The following is a 15,447-nucleotide window of genomic DNA, read 5'->3' on the forward strand; positions in this document are numbered from 1 at the left end:
GGAAGACCAGGTTCTGAAGCTGATGTAACTTACTGCTTGAATGCAGAGTTTTTGCTCAAGAGGCAGGCAGGCATAATCTCCTATTCTATGATGTGGCTTTCTGAAGACCAGAGCAGGGCCAACACCCCCCACCCCATAATATTTAGCCTAGCATTATGCCACTAATACAAGTCACCTATATTTTGTCAATATATATTAAGAAAACCATTGCAAAGCTCATTTTTTTCATGTGACATCTGAATTAAAAATAAAATAAAATAGAGAGCTACCAGCAGTTTCCCGTACCATAATCCTCATCATTGTGTAAATACTGCAGAATTGCTACAGGGCTATAAAAAGAGCATGCTGACAGTAGCAAGACTCTAATCAATGAAAAGAAAGAGAGGCTGTTCTAATGGAAGGGCTAAAGCCTGCTTTTATGGCTTCTTGATGCAGCAAAACAAAACAAAACAAACAAAAATGACCTTGAATATAGGAACTAATTGATAAAATGTGGTAAAAATGGAAGCCCTGACTTTTCTATTTCAGTTTGCAATATGGCAAGGCATCCATGGTAGCTTCATATTAGGTTATTATTTTTCCTGGCTCTGTTCTTGACATAGGTGATCCTCAAGGCAAAGTTTCCATTAATAAATAATTATCCCTGACGCAGACAGCAGGATGTAAGAAAGAAGGGGGTACCAATACTCTTTTGTACTCATTTGCAATTTAATAAGCAAAGATGGAATTGAAAGTTTGTTAATCCCACTAATGTCATCTGGAATGCCACTGAAACAATCCCCTGAAGCACAGCTGAGAGGCACAAATGAGCAACACACACACACACACACACACACACACACACACACACACACACACATCCTTTCACTTTCTAGAATCTAGATTACGCTCTCCGTAGTACCAGGGCATATTTCAGGTGAAGGCAGATACAGTTTTCCTGACTGTTGAGACTTAGACAAGTATTACACAGCAATATGGTTATCTTTACGGCCCACACATTTTTATTTTTGTGCAGCCCTTCAAATATGTGCTAAGAGTTCTTAACAATTCCATATTTGTAAAAACACACAGGTGAAATCTTTTAAACTGGCAGTAGTTTTTGCAGTTACATGATGAAATGCCCCAGGATCTAGCAAACTGAGAACTACTAATATAACTCTAGAAGATGGCAAATCACCTCTTCACTAGCAAGAAGTAAAGATAAATGTTGAACGCTACGGTAGAGGGAAAGGTCTGACGGTGAGGAATTCTGAAGTCCAGAATTCTGACTTCAGAATAGAATATATCATGGCAATCTGTGTGGGTAACATCAGGGTGCTTTCCAGATTAGACCCTACAACAGGGTCATGACTTATCTGCTAAATGTGCTTCCACACTTCCTGTGTTGTGACACTGCAGTCCCTATGCTGACAGCAGGATTCCATTCATATTTCTGATTTAATTGATGTGATTTAGTGCTATAACATTGTAGCTGCATTGCAAAATGTTTGGTGTATTTTCCTGTTGTAGGATTTTTTGATTCTGGGGACTGTTGTGAATACGATCCTGCCAAGCCGAAGCATTTTACCATGGTTAGGTGAATGTAACACTAGGACAGTTTTTCCTGGCTATCTGTGGGTTCTTTGAGGGAAATATTCAGCATGGTTGACAACTACAATACATATAGTCAGATCAGGCTTGCATAACTTGTAACTCAACTGGTCCAATGCAGCCTATCAGCCATGTTTAATAAACCTCCTGTTTTTACTGCTTTGATGGGATTTCCAAGAGAGGAGGTCTGTCAAGCTCCTGGGAGGCCATAATAACTGACAGCTCATCTTGGTGAATCACAAGTTGTTCAGACCTGGACTTGATTATTTGTGTTCAATTCATTTGTAAGTAGCCATGTTAAAATGTTTGGTGAAATTTCAGAAGCCAGATGAGTGCTTCATCTAGGGAAAGCAGAATAAATTATGCAAAAGAGAATCCCAAATTTGCCTAATTTATACAAGCTACAGAATCCAACTGTGAATGCTGCAGAATTTGAGCTACCTTGGTGCAGAATGTTGATTTAATATTTAAATAATGAGTATGACATAGCCCTCATTGTAAATGGAAAAATTTGCTAATGACTTTCTTGCTTTTTAAAATTTTTATTGGTTTTTACAATATCTTAACAATCCCGTTACATCTAATTAAGTAAATGTAGACTTCCCGCTCATCAATCTGCGCGATTCATTAACTATACAAGTCAACCATTGCTATATTAATTCAAAACATATATCCTACACACTGCAAACTCGATTTTGCTCTACCCAACCTGCTATTATTATTAAATTTCAAACCCTGCTGAAAGGTCCATATTAGAGAAATAGTTCTTTAAGTATAGTAAGAATGGTTCCCAATCTTCTTAAAAAGATTCCAAGTTTTCATCCCTTATCAGTACTGTAAGTTTTGCCATCTCAGCATATTCCAAAATTTGTATCAACCAATCTTCTTTTGAGGGCATTTCATTGTCCTTCCATTTTTGCGCATATACTATTCTGGCCGCCGTGGTTGCGTACATAAAAAATGTTAAGTTTCTTCTGGAAAACTCTCCTTGCGTTATTCCCAGCAGGAAGGATTCTGGCCTCTTAGAAAATGTCATTTTAAAATTTTTCTTCAACTCATTATATATCATATCCCAAAAGGCCTTTGCCTTCTCACAAGACCACCACATATGAAAAAAGTTCCTTCACTATGTCCACATTTCCAACATTTGTTTGGAACATTTTTATACATTAATGCTAATTTTTTGGGTGTCAAGTACCACTTATACATCATCTTATAATAATTTTCTTTTAAAGTATAACATGCAGTGAGCTTTAAATCCATTTCCATAATTTTTCCCAATCTGCCATATCTATATTGTGACCCAGATCTTGAGCCCATTTTATCATAGTAGTTTTAACCACTTCATCTCTTGTCTCCTCCAAGAGCAACAACTTATACATCTTAGAAACTAATTTTTCGTCATTTTCACACAGCTCCTTCTCAAAACTCGACATTTGATCCTCAAATCCAACTTTAAAATCCTTCGTATAGATTTCATTTAACTGATGGTACTGAAACCAGTTACTAACCAAAATTTGTACTTCGATTAGGTTTTTTTAATTTGCAGCCCTTTTCTTGGAATCATAACAAATCCCTATAGGTACCCCATTGCTGTTGCATATTTATCTCTTTACATGCTAAAGCTTCAATTGGGGATAGCCATAATGGAGTTTTAGATTCCAACCATTTTTTATATTTTACCCGCACTCTCATTAGACTCCTTCTTACATAATGATTAAGAAAGTCTTTATGCACTTTACTTTTATCATACCACAAATATGAATGCCATCAAAACCTTCTATCGAATCCTTCCAGATCAAGTATTCTGGGATTTCTTAATGTTATCCATTCTTTTAACCATGTCAAACAAACAGCATCAAAATACAACCTTAAATCAGGCATGGTAAGACCACCTCTTTCTTTAGCATCTGTTAAATTTTTAAATTTAATTCTTGGCCTTTTCCCTTGCCAAACAAATTTGTTTATGTCCTTTTGCCATTGCTTGAAACAAATTAGCGTGTTAATTATAGGAATAGTCTGAAAAAGAAACAACATTTTAGGTAAAACATTCATCTTCAAAACTGAAATTCTTCCCATTAAAGATAAGTTCATTCTAGTCCACCTTTGCAAGTCGGTTTTTACTATATTCCATATTTTAATATAATTATTTGAAAACAACAAAGAATTTTTGTTTGTCAACCAGATGCCCAAACATTTAATTTTCTTCTCCACTTTCAGTTCACTTATTTCAAAAAATCTATCATTAGATTTCTGGTCCATATTTTTTGTCAACATCTTCGTTTTAGTCTTATTTATATAAAACCCGGCCAATTGGCCAAACTGTTGTATTTTTTGCAAAAGTCTTCCGATCTTCTCTAATGGATTTTCTAGAAAAAACACCACATCATCCGCAAAGGCTCTAAGTTTATACTCTTGTTTCCCAACTTTCGGGCCTTGTATTTGATCATCTTCTCTAATATTTCTGCAAAGCACTTCCAGTACTAATATAAAAAGTAACGGGGAAAGTGGACAGCCTTGTCTAGTTCCTTTTTGTATTTTACAATTATATGATAATTCCCCATTTATAATAATTTTAGCATATTGCTCCGAATATATTGTCTTGATAGCCCTAATAAAATTATTACCAGCTCCCATTACATCTAGTAGCCTCCACATAAACTGCCAGGAGACATTGTCAAATGCTTTCTCTGCATCCAGAAAGATCATAGCTATCTGTTTATCACTGTGTTTTTCATAATACTCCAATACATTCAAAACTGTTCTCACATTGTCTCTTAATTGCTGTTTTGGCAAGTGCTGAAGCACTTTAATGACTTGAGTAATCTTCTTTTTGTCCTTAGCCCATAGAAGTTCTCTTTCTTTTTTAGAAATCTCCATCAATAATCCCTCTTTTTTCAGTCCCTTTTGTTTTTTAAAGTATGCATTTTGCTGTATAAAAAACCCTCTCATAACCACTTTTCCTGCATCCCAAACTATCTTATTGTCCACTCCTTGGTTTAAATTCAGTTCAAAATAGTCCTTTAACTTCCTTTTGGCTTTCTCCACAACTTCCGCTTTTTCCAGCAAGTATTCATTCTGTCTCTAGCAAAAGGAAACCGTTCCCTTCTTCTTCCATGTAAAGCAAATTGCATTATGATCTGAAAAGGTTCTGGGCAAGATATCCATTCTTTTCATACATGGTGTAATAGATTTAGATGTCCAGACCATATCTATCCTTGAATGAGATTTGTATCTTTCAGAGAAATCGGTATACTCCTTTGCATTTGAATTTTTTATTCCCCACAAGTCGTAGAGATCCATATGTTCTACTAAATCAAAAAAAGCTTTAGGTAGCCTGCCTTGGAGATTCCTTTCAGACGTATCAGATTTTCTATCCAAGGATGTAGAAACAACCCCATTAAAATCTCCCAGTAAAACTAAATTAACATTCGATACCTCAGCCATCTTCTGTTCTAAATATTTATAAAAGTTTACTTTTTTTTTCATTGGATGCATAAATTCCAATTATCACTGTTTTGATTCCGGAAACGAAGATTTCCAAAGCTAGCACCCTACCGTCTTCATCTGTAAAAATCAACTTAGGTTCAAATTGTTGTTTCTCATAAAACACTACCCCTCTTTTTTTTTTCTTGTCAGAGGAAACGAATTCTTGTCCCAAGGCCTTATTAAACAAATATTTTCTATCTTGTTTTCTAATATGTGTCTCTTGTAAGCATACAATGTCCAAGCTTTGTTTTTTTAAGAAAATGAAAAACTTTTAGCCTTTTGGTTTTGCTATTTAATCCATTCACGTTCCATTAAGCTATTTTATAATCCATCTTGGCTAGTTAGGGTTATGTGTTGAAGGCTGGGTGCTCAGAAGTTAAATTTTTTTTTGTATTTCCGTCAAAATTCTTGCGCTTTGAGGAGCTCTGTGAATCTATTCCTCTTCCCCTTGAAAAAAAAAGGAGACCCCTTCAGGTACTTCCCATCTAAAACGTATTCCATTGGTGTTTAAAGCATCTGTTAAAAATTTGTAATCCTTACATTTCCTTAAAATCCTGGATGGTATTTCTTTCAGAACTTTTATCTGTTGAGCTTCAATGGTAAGGGCTTTGGCAAAATGTGCTTGCAGTATCTGCTCTGTAATTGATTTGGAGTTGAATTGAACCATGCAATCCCTAAATAATTTGTTTCTTGTGGCATATTCAGAATTCACACGGAAAACTACATCTATCTGCTGTTCCATGTCTTCACTTGAAATTCCCAAACGTAGTGAGAGTTCCTCCCTAAGCACATTTTAAATATCTTGACCAGTTTTTTCTGGGATTCCTCTAAACCTCAGGAAACACTCTCTTTTTGCTTCAGTTCCAACAAAGCCATCTGATCTAATAATTTTTCCCTATCATCTCTTAGTAATCTCACATCTTGCTCCAGGCTTTCCACCCTTGTTTTAAATTCTTTGTTGTCTTCTGCCAATTTTTTCACTGTCTCCTCAATATTTGATGTTCTCTTATTAAGTGTTTGTATATCCTGAATTACTTGTTGGAGGGTGCCAGTATTAGCTTCTAGTAACTGTTTCATAGCAACTAGTGTCTCATTTAACTCTGAAGACATTTTCCCTTCACCCAGGCCTGGGTTTGGAACAGAAAGTTTCCTAGTTTGTGTTTGGGTCTGTGTTTGGCTCTGCTGCTTTGCCTTTTGCATTATTTACAACTCCTCCAGCAACACAGCTCTTACAGCAAGATTCAGCCTCCTTGTTGTCCAAGAAAGTAGAGGCCTGCAATTATTTTCCAAATAAACTCAGCTCCAGACTGCAACCTTTCTATCTTATCACCGCCAGTTAAATTTCCCCCACGGTTCAATAATCCACCTTCTTGCTCTAATTGGTGCACTTCATGATAGACATATTCAACAGCAAACAGCAAATCACTTGTTCGTTGAGTTAAACTCTCTCAGAAGGTACTGGGGAAAAATAATTCCAACTCCTATGCTTTTTTAAGTTTTAGAACTTTTAGCCATCAGTTCAATTTTTAAATTCCAGCATTTAGTACACAGATTGAATATCCATCCTTAATTTATAGTTGGCAGACTTACGACAACTTCACAGCATTGGCTTGAGATCTGTCCAGTCTTTGCAACAAAAACAGGTAGAATTCCAGCAATTTATCATGCTGAGAGGTGAGCTTCTTGAACTTCAACCATTAATTATAATCCAAACCGAAAGAAATTGGACACCAGACCGGCTTCTGTCCATTGGATTTCCGATGAAGGAGTGTAGCTTGATGAATCCCAGCCTCCACTGCTTGACTTAAATCAAAGCTGTATTTTCCAGCACAGCCTTGAGATAAGGAGCAGGCTCCAGGGGGGTACAATGGTCAATCTTGATCCAACCCTTTAATCCAGGGTGGTGGTGGGGTTTGTGAAGACTCAAAAACCCCCAAAATACTCCTCCTCGGTCTCCCCGTAGGGAAGCATGCAGCCTCATTGGCAGTCCAACCGGAAGTCTGAAAAACTTGCTAATGACTGTCAAGCATTTTGTACTCACGGTTTGTCTTGAAAGCGATGCCAATGTCATTGCCATCACTGAGTTAGCTTTAAGTATCCTACGTACCTGTCTCTTTTTGCCTTGTGTTTTAATTTGTAGATTGGTCAACAACTCACTCTTTTTTTCCTATCTGTGCAAGCACTTTTAGTCAACACAGAGGCTGTTCTCATATGCAGCCAGAGGCCCACTAACCCCCAGACCTTGGGGACCTGGTCTGGTCCTCCAAGGTCCGTGGGATCCTCTGGCAGCCACCCTGCACCTGCCCTGCCAATAATCTGTTTTAAAAAAAATTCTTACCACAGTCGAGGGGTGGCTGCAGGGGTGGGGGACAGAGCAGTCCTTCTCCCTTCTCCCCCTCCCCTCCCCCAGTGGTGGTAGGGTGGGAGCAGGAGCGATGCTGCACCCATCCATTCAGGCCAGCATCTGTAAGCAAATGCAAGGCATGCCTGTGCAGAGGAGATCGTCACAAGCCCATGACATCATGGCTACTTGCTTGAGTGCAAGCACGGATTGCTTGCAGCCCAGCTGCACACAGAGATGGGTGCCTAGAGCACCTGTCTCCTGGGAGAATTCCCCAATGCATCACACGTGTCATGCGCTGCATTGTGGGCTTCACAGAGGCCAGGACAATGGGTCCCAGTCTCAGATCAATCCGCACTGCTTTGCATTGCATGGAGCAGGGCTGATCATGTGGAAGTGTGGAGCATGCTCCCACCAACAAAGCAACCATTATCTGGGGAGAAGGCAAGTCTGGAAAGCCTTCCCCCTGCCTGCCCAGTAGGTTATGTGAATGGCCCCGCAGTCTACTTTAGTTTGTGTAGCATATTGTGGGTAGTGGAAAATTCCTTTCCTGACTAAGGCCAAGTTACTGGATAATCTCCCTGACTGGTCTAAACCAGTTCTGCAACAGGAGGGAAGGCTCTAGCACTGAGTCATCCCTTCCCTGTGCTCTGAGATACAGACTGGCTGGTTTAAAAATCTGTAAATTTCAAGACCCAAAACTTAAGAAAATGATTCTGGGAAACCCTGAAGTTCTGATAGGTTCCTGCTGCCACCAAGCACCCTAAGATTTGCCTAGAACTGGACCCTTGGATTGAGTGCTTCAGTCCAAGGTCCGTCTATAGTTGGGTACTGGGCGAATGCAAAAATCTGCTCCCCCTTTTTGCTAACAGACAAGACTAAAGGGGGGAAAAACTTTCACTTCCATACATTTTGCCTACATGTAGAGCTAATTATTAATTTGGCCAAGCTGTCTTTGAGATATGTTTTGCACCAGAGAAATTGCCCTTCCTCCTGCTGGCTCAATAGCCATCTAGGGATGTGAGAAGTGGTTTGGGGGTTTGGGGTTTCAAGGTTGAACTGAAACCCCACCACCACCTGGTTCCATCCAGACTGGAACCGAACCCCCGCACAAGTTCACGTTTTTTAAAAAAATATATTATAATTTTAAAAAAATGGTACCTCTAGATTAAAATGTTTATTATTTATTTATTATTATTATTATTTAAAAAGGCCACTGCACATGCTCAAAAGACCTCTGCAAGACCCTGGGCTATGCCAGGCCTCACAGAGGCCATTTGAGCCTGTGCAGCTGCAGGCAAAATGTCTGCTGTGCTGAACAGAGGCCCAAATGGCCAAAAAGGATTATTTTACGGGCCGCAATGGTGATAAACAAGGTCAGCGGGGGAGGGGGAACCTTCATGGACACCCTCACGGCCTCTAGGAAGCCCCCCAAAGGGGATAGGAGGCACTATTTTAAAAAAAATTAAAAGAAAAATTCACCCCCCCACACACCTGACCGAACTGGACCAGGGGGGAGGTTCAATGGGGGCCAGACTGAACTGGCCCGGTCAGGTTTAAGTGCAGTTCACACTTGAACTGAACCAAGCTAGCCGGATCTGTGCACACCCCTGTAACCACCCTTGGAGGCTTGACAAAGGTAAAGAACAAAGGGAAAAAAGTTTATTCGATTACTACAGACTAATTCCGTCTGAGGCTTTTAACTTTTAGATACAATTCAAAATACTTAATTTGGTTACAAGAATACTTCAAAAACACTCCGATGATGTTGGGGTGGCACATTTTAAAATTTAGTTACTTAGTTGCAAATAACAGATATTTAGTACATGCAAAGCACACACCAAAGAAACAGAAATTCTAATGCAAATTCTTACTAAAACACTTTCTCCTGTCCTAAAGTTCCGAAGCCAATAGCCTTGGCTTCCCTTGAACTCACCAAGCTCCTGATGAGAATCAAGCCAATCCTGTCTCCCAGGTATCAACAGTCATCCTGCTGCAGTAAACTCCATTGCCGCATGTTCTCCTTCCCTCCTCCAGAAAACAATTTCCTTTCTTGTTCCCAGAATTCCCAGCAACAGCTCTCTAGGTCCCACCCCCCTGTTGAGCTCTGGAGTTCACCAGCATGTCAGTCAAGACAAGGGTTCACTTCTTGTTAACTCTTTAGAGGGAGGGGAGACTGGTCACTACAATTTGCTTTATGCAGTTGTATCTAGGTCTCCTTTTTGCTCTTCCTTCCAATTTCCTTTTAATTAAATTTTGGACTATCCTCCACCCGGATCTTCTTAAAATATGCTCTATGACACTGAATTAGATTTCTCCTTCTTCACACTTTGCATAAGTAATCATTCATCTCCAATATTGCTTTATTAGTTTACTTTCTATCAAATTCACACACTCTTCTCCATCACCACATTTCAAAAGTCTCAATTCTCCCATGATTCACATTGCTCACATTATCTGCTCCAGACAGTCGTAAATACCATTACAATTTGTTCTATGATTTGTATCTATTGAATGTTTCAGGTTGACCTGAATTAGAGAATTTAAAAAACCATCTGACACTGAAATGGGCTCAGACTTGCCTTCTTACCTCAGTAAAAGCCTTTCGGGGGCGGGACCCAGGCTACCCAGTGGGCCAGCACTGGGTTTGTGACCCATCCCAGTGCTCCACATGAGCAGCCATACCCAGGTGGGGTTGCTCATGTGAACAGTCCCTTAGTCTTCCTATTGAAGACTAGCTGAATGCCAACCAGGAAAAGCAAACCGGAAGTGAATAAACCGTTGGCAATTTTAGTTGGATCCATTTCACTTTCTGCCTTCAGGGAACTCTTTCCATATTGGCTTGTCTGTTGTAAAACTTTCTGCAGATCTGCTGTGGGACCCCCTGTGCATTGCAAAGGATTCTGGGATATGTTCTAAGTGTGATGTCAGTTCATGTGGAGCACAGAACGGACCTATAAGGCCTCATCATTATCCTCAATGAACCATTGCAGAATACACCCATCACTTCTCACCAGGTTTGTACTGCAGAAGATTGACAGTGGTAGATGGCTGTTTTTCAAGCAAGCATGTCTGCCATTCCTGATCCTCACTCACAGTGAGGAATGCTTGATAAGCTTTTTAAAAAACTCAGGGTTTCTCAGAACCTGGTATGAAAATCATTGCACTCCTGAAACTCACATTAGATTGATAGGCTTCATTTAAGTAACAACCATCTACCAGCTGAGTCTTGTGAGTAAATTATACTCCCATATTGCAAACAGAGTTTACTTCAAGGGAGATAACCAGAAGAATTTGTGATGGTAAGCTAGGCTGCATTTGTCCAGTGTGCCAGAGTGCAGCTAAATATATGACCCAACTTTAAAGAACTAGCCGTTTTGTCTTAGTATACAAAGCAGCCATTTCAAATACATCTTCAAAAGGCCAATACATTTGTTTCACATCTTTGCTCTCCCAAAAGAACATCATAAGCATGTGCTTAATTTCCTAAATTCCTCCTTGAATAAAGAAACTTGGTGCTTCTTTTATGCCTTCTTGATGTATTACTCAAGAGAAGGCTTTCACAAATACACTTTTGTGTAACAATGTCTCTGGCAATGTGATGATGCCTGTCATCTTTCACCCCAGTGAAAATGATGCAGTTTGCTTGCGATTATAGACTCCTATTGATTTCCAATTTTCACCAGACATGTTCAGGTCCCTTGGGCTCTAGGCGCTTGTAGATTCTTATCAGTCTTGTAGCAAAGAAACAATGTGGTAATATAATTGGCACAGTGTAGCAATAAGACTCTCCTATTCTACTTTCAATTTAGTCCTTTATTGCAATATCTTGACAGTAGATTTCTTCTTAGCGTTAATGGCTTTATATACAGTTTGCGATGACCAGGCTAAATTTTGCAAAGAAGTGTGCATGTGGGGTCTTTTCAGACTGAAGAATCTTTACTCGAGAGAAGGGTCTATTGTCCAGAGCTGGTCACATAATACAACATTTTTACAGGGTAGAATGGACATTATTCTTGTATTTGTGTTTCCTATATTGGTCAAGTCTACATCGTCATAAGCTCTCATCAAAGCACAGAGTAACTGTAAATGAAGCAATGGGATTGTTTTGAACCACAGTGTAATAGGGATGTGTATGGATGGTTTTCCGTGGTTCAGTCCGAATTCATACCGAATTCAAGCTGACCTGCAGGTTTGCAAACCAGTTGATGGGCTGGGCTGGTTGGTTAGATGAACCAACTCGAACCGGTTCAAAGTTGTTCACTCATCTGGAATAATGGGTGCCTTGAAATAATCACTGGAATAAATGCACCTTGCAAATGCAGAATCAGATTGCAGAGCAGACCAGAGCAGTGGGTGAAGCACAATGCTGGACATGGAGCTCACAGCAGTCATCAAGAAATATGAGAAAAAGGAAAGTGGTTTGGAACTCCCTCCTTTTTCTTCTCCCCTCTCTCATCCCTCCCCACAGCCAAGGGGGGCAAAATTGCCCCGAAAACACTATTTTGAATGGATAACGGAATTTCAGTCTTATAAAGTGCAAGTATAAAATTATATATGTTATTTATTTATTTATTATTTTATTTATTTGACATATTTTTATACCACCCAAAATGTACGTCTCTGGGCGGTTTGCAACAAGATACAAACATTAAAACATTAGTTAAAAACAAAAACAAGAAATTTAAACAATATTCTAAAACTACATTAAAAACAATCAAAACCGTATCAGTTAAAAGCCTGGGTGAACAGATGCATCTTTAAAGACTTTTTTAAAATTGTCAGATGGGGAGGCTCTTGTTTCACTAGGGAGCTCATTCTAAAGCCTCAGGGCAGCAAGGGAGAAGGCAACGGAGAGGTTATATCATTTAAATTATAAAGTGCAGCCTATGCACCTTGCACTAAGCTCCACTGAGCTCAGTGAGACTTACTTTTGAGCAAACTTTATAGAATTGGGCAATCAGATTACAGATTAATCAGATTTGAAATCCTGTATTTCAAAAGGTGAAGGCAGATTGTAAGTGGTTCCAATATGGTTTTTCATTCAAAACAGCAGAACCTCTAGATGCTAGATGCACACACACTCACACATGTTAACAAGTCAACTGATTAGGTCCTCCTACATGCTTAAGCAAACCTTCATTGGACTACTATACAAAAACAGATTTGTTTTAGAAAGCAGATACTCATCATCTCTATTGCAAAAGAGCTCTCTTCCTATAGGAGGGGCTGTATCTCCCTGGTAAAGCACATGCTTTGCATGTATAAAGTCCCAATGTAATCCCTGGCATCTCAGGGTAGGGTGGAATAAGACACGCCTCCCATCTCAAACCCAATTTCTGTCAGTAGAGTGTGGGGCTGCTGGGTATGGCAAAGGGGCGGGAGGAAAGGTAGTGGGACAGGTGTATATGGGCATTTCTGGTGAGTGTGATGTTGTGTGTTGCCAGGTAGATTGCAGCTGAAGATGTCTCAGCTTGGGAGACATGGAGAGTAAGCAGGATGCAAAAGTATCTAGATGTGATGTCTGCTATAGGCATAGGTGTCAATGGTGGACATGCGGTGAAGGCATGCCAGGTGCAGGTAACCAGGATAGTTGAGAGGCATGGGTTCAGTGATTTGGATCATCCCTAGCTCCACCACCCTACTTCAGATCCTAGATGACCGATGCTGGCTTTCGCCCCGGGATGGAATTGTGATTCCCAGTGTAGCAAGGGCTCAATCGTGCCAATGTGGGTAACCAACATCCAACTATGATTCCTGTGATTGTGTGAACCTGCCCAATGCCTCTTTTCTACACATCCATATGTTTATAGCACCCCAATGGCAATTGGATCTAATACATTAAGAGTGTGTGAGTGTGTGTACCTACAAGTTTTGTTCCTTTATCATTCCCATGTGAGTGCCTCATCTCCTCCCCCACCCCCAATTCTCAGAGACATACACTGGAATTAAGTCCTCAATGGGAGGAGAGCTGGTCTTGTGGTAGCAAGCATGACTTGTCCCCTTAGCTAAGCAGGGTCTACCCTGGTTGCATTAATGGGAGACTCCATGTGAGCACTATGAGATCTCCCCCTTAGGGGATGGAGCCGCTCTGGGAAGAGCAGAAGGTTCCAAGTTCCATCCCTGGCTTCTCCAAGATAGGGCTGAGAGAGTTTCCTGCCTGCAACCTTGGAGAAGCTGCTGCCAGTCTGTGAAGATAATACTGAGCTAGATAGACCAAGGGTCTGACTCAGTATATGGCAGCTTCCTATGTTCCTGTGTTCCCATCATCAATCTTCTGTATGTTTTACATGTGCTCGCCCTTTGCACTTCACATGTTTACTGTGGGAAATATCAGCCCAGCCATGGCAAATAACAATTGCCACTTAAAACCTGAAGCAGCTTTAATCCTGTGATTGACAGTTATATCCTGTAGCAAAGAGCATTTTGGATGTAAGGTGTGAACAGTGTAAGGCGAGGACAATCATTCTGCTTTGCTTTAATCTATATATTACCTGTTGCTAGGGAAAACTGTCAGGTGCTCATGTGTTTTTGTACGATGTGAAAGGGTAAACAGGTGTTTCCTAAGCACATTTTCCAAACCATTAATGATTTTATATACCTCTAGCATATCTCCCACTCAGCCATCACTTGTCGAAGCTGAAGAGCTCTAATCTCTTCTATGGAAGCCTTGGTATTCAGAGCAGCTGCTCCAGCACAAAACAAAACCCTTGTCTCTTCTCATTTTGGTCTATAATACCTCTACCCAACCCCTAAATTTTAAACTGACAACACAGGCCATGAAACTCAGCTGAAGAGTAATTCACGATAAAGATCAAAGCAATTATGTAACGTTCTGGAGAAATCAAAGCCAATATGTTCCTATTTACAGCTAGAGAGTGCACAGCATTTACTGTTGATTTACAGACTTTGTAAGAAGACGAGGCATCATAATTATATAATGCCTATTTTACATAACAGAAGCAAAGCTGGTGCTTTTTGCATCCCTGCTGAACAATACTATTTGGTATTGCGATCAAGTATCTCTAACAATAGGAACATGATTTGGAATCAACAAATATTCCATTTGTTTAAGGACAGATTTCTTTTAGGCTTCCCTCCTCCCTTTTTCACCATCACAATATCCACTGAAACACTTCAGGGACACTTTAGAACACAATTTTGGATTTAAGCATAATATAGACAGCTTATTGTGAACAGTTCCCTTTTATGGAACAACTTTCACTCTGCTAACACAAACTAAAATGTAATTTCACTAGTCTTGCCTTTTAAAGTAATTTAGGAGGGGGAGAACAAGTATCCATCACAGCATAGTGGCTGACACAGTGTGCAACATTAGGCACACAGTGGAACGTAATTGCACAATTGCACAAGAGTGCTGGTACACAAGCACAAAAATTGTGCAAATTGACCTCTGTGACTGTGTGGCCATTATATATAATGGCCACACTGTTATGCAACTCTGTTCAATTTTTGCAGTTGCACAACAGCACTCATGCGAGGGTGTGCAAATGTTACATTCCACTGCATTTGTAATGGTTCACACTATATTAGCCAGTTTCTTTCTCAGTGGCTGTTCTTGGTCTTCCCTGTGTTTCTTTTTAGATTGTGAACCTCTTTGGGACAAGGAACCATCTTTTCCTTCTTTTTGCTATGTAAACCACTTTGAGAACTTTTCTTGTTGAAAACTGGTATATAAATATTCACCATAATATGACTATTGTGAGCTGCCTCAAGACAATGAGAGGTGGGAAAGATACATTCAACATAAATATTCTAAATAAATAAACTATTTGGACTTCTCTCAGAAAATCCCAGATGTTCTACCTTTAGGTACTCACTTCATATTCTACACTAGGCAAAATTTGGTAATACTTTGGAGAGAGTCCTCAGCCCACTGAAAATCTTTTGCTAATGTTATCAAAACTCTGTTAGCTCACCTCAAAATGTCTCAGGTATTTCTCCTGAGGCTGAAGCCCCCAATAAAACCAGTACCATTGGAACAGCTTAATGAAAATGAGATTCCT

Source organism: Hemicordylus capensis, chromosome 4 (genome assembly GCF_027244095.1).
Source record: "Hemicordylus capensis ecotype Gifberg chromosome 4, rHemCap1.1.pri, whole genome shotgun sequence".
Taxonomy (NCBI): Eukaryota; Metazoa; Chordata; class Lepidosauria; order Squamata; family Cordylidae; genus Hemicordylus; species Hemicordylus capensis.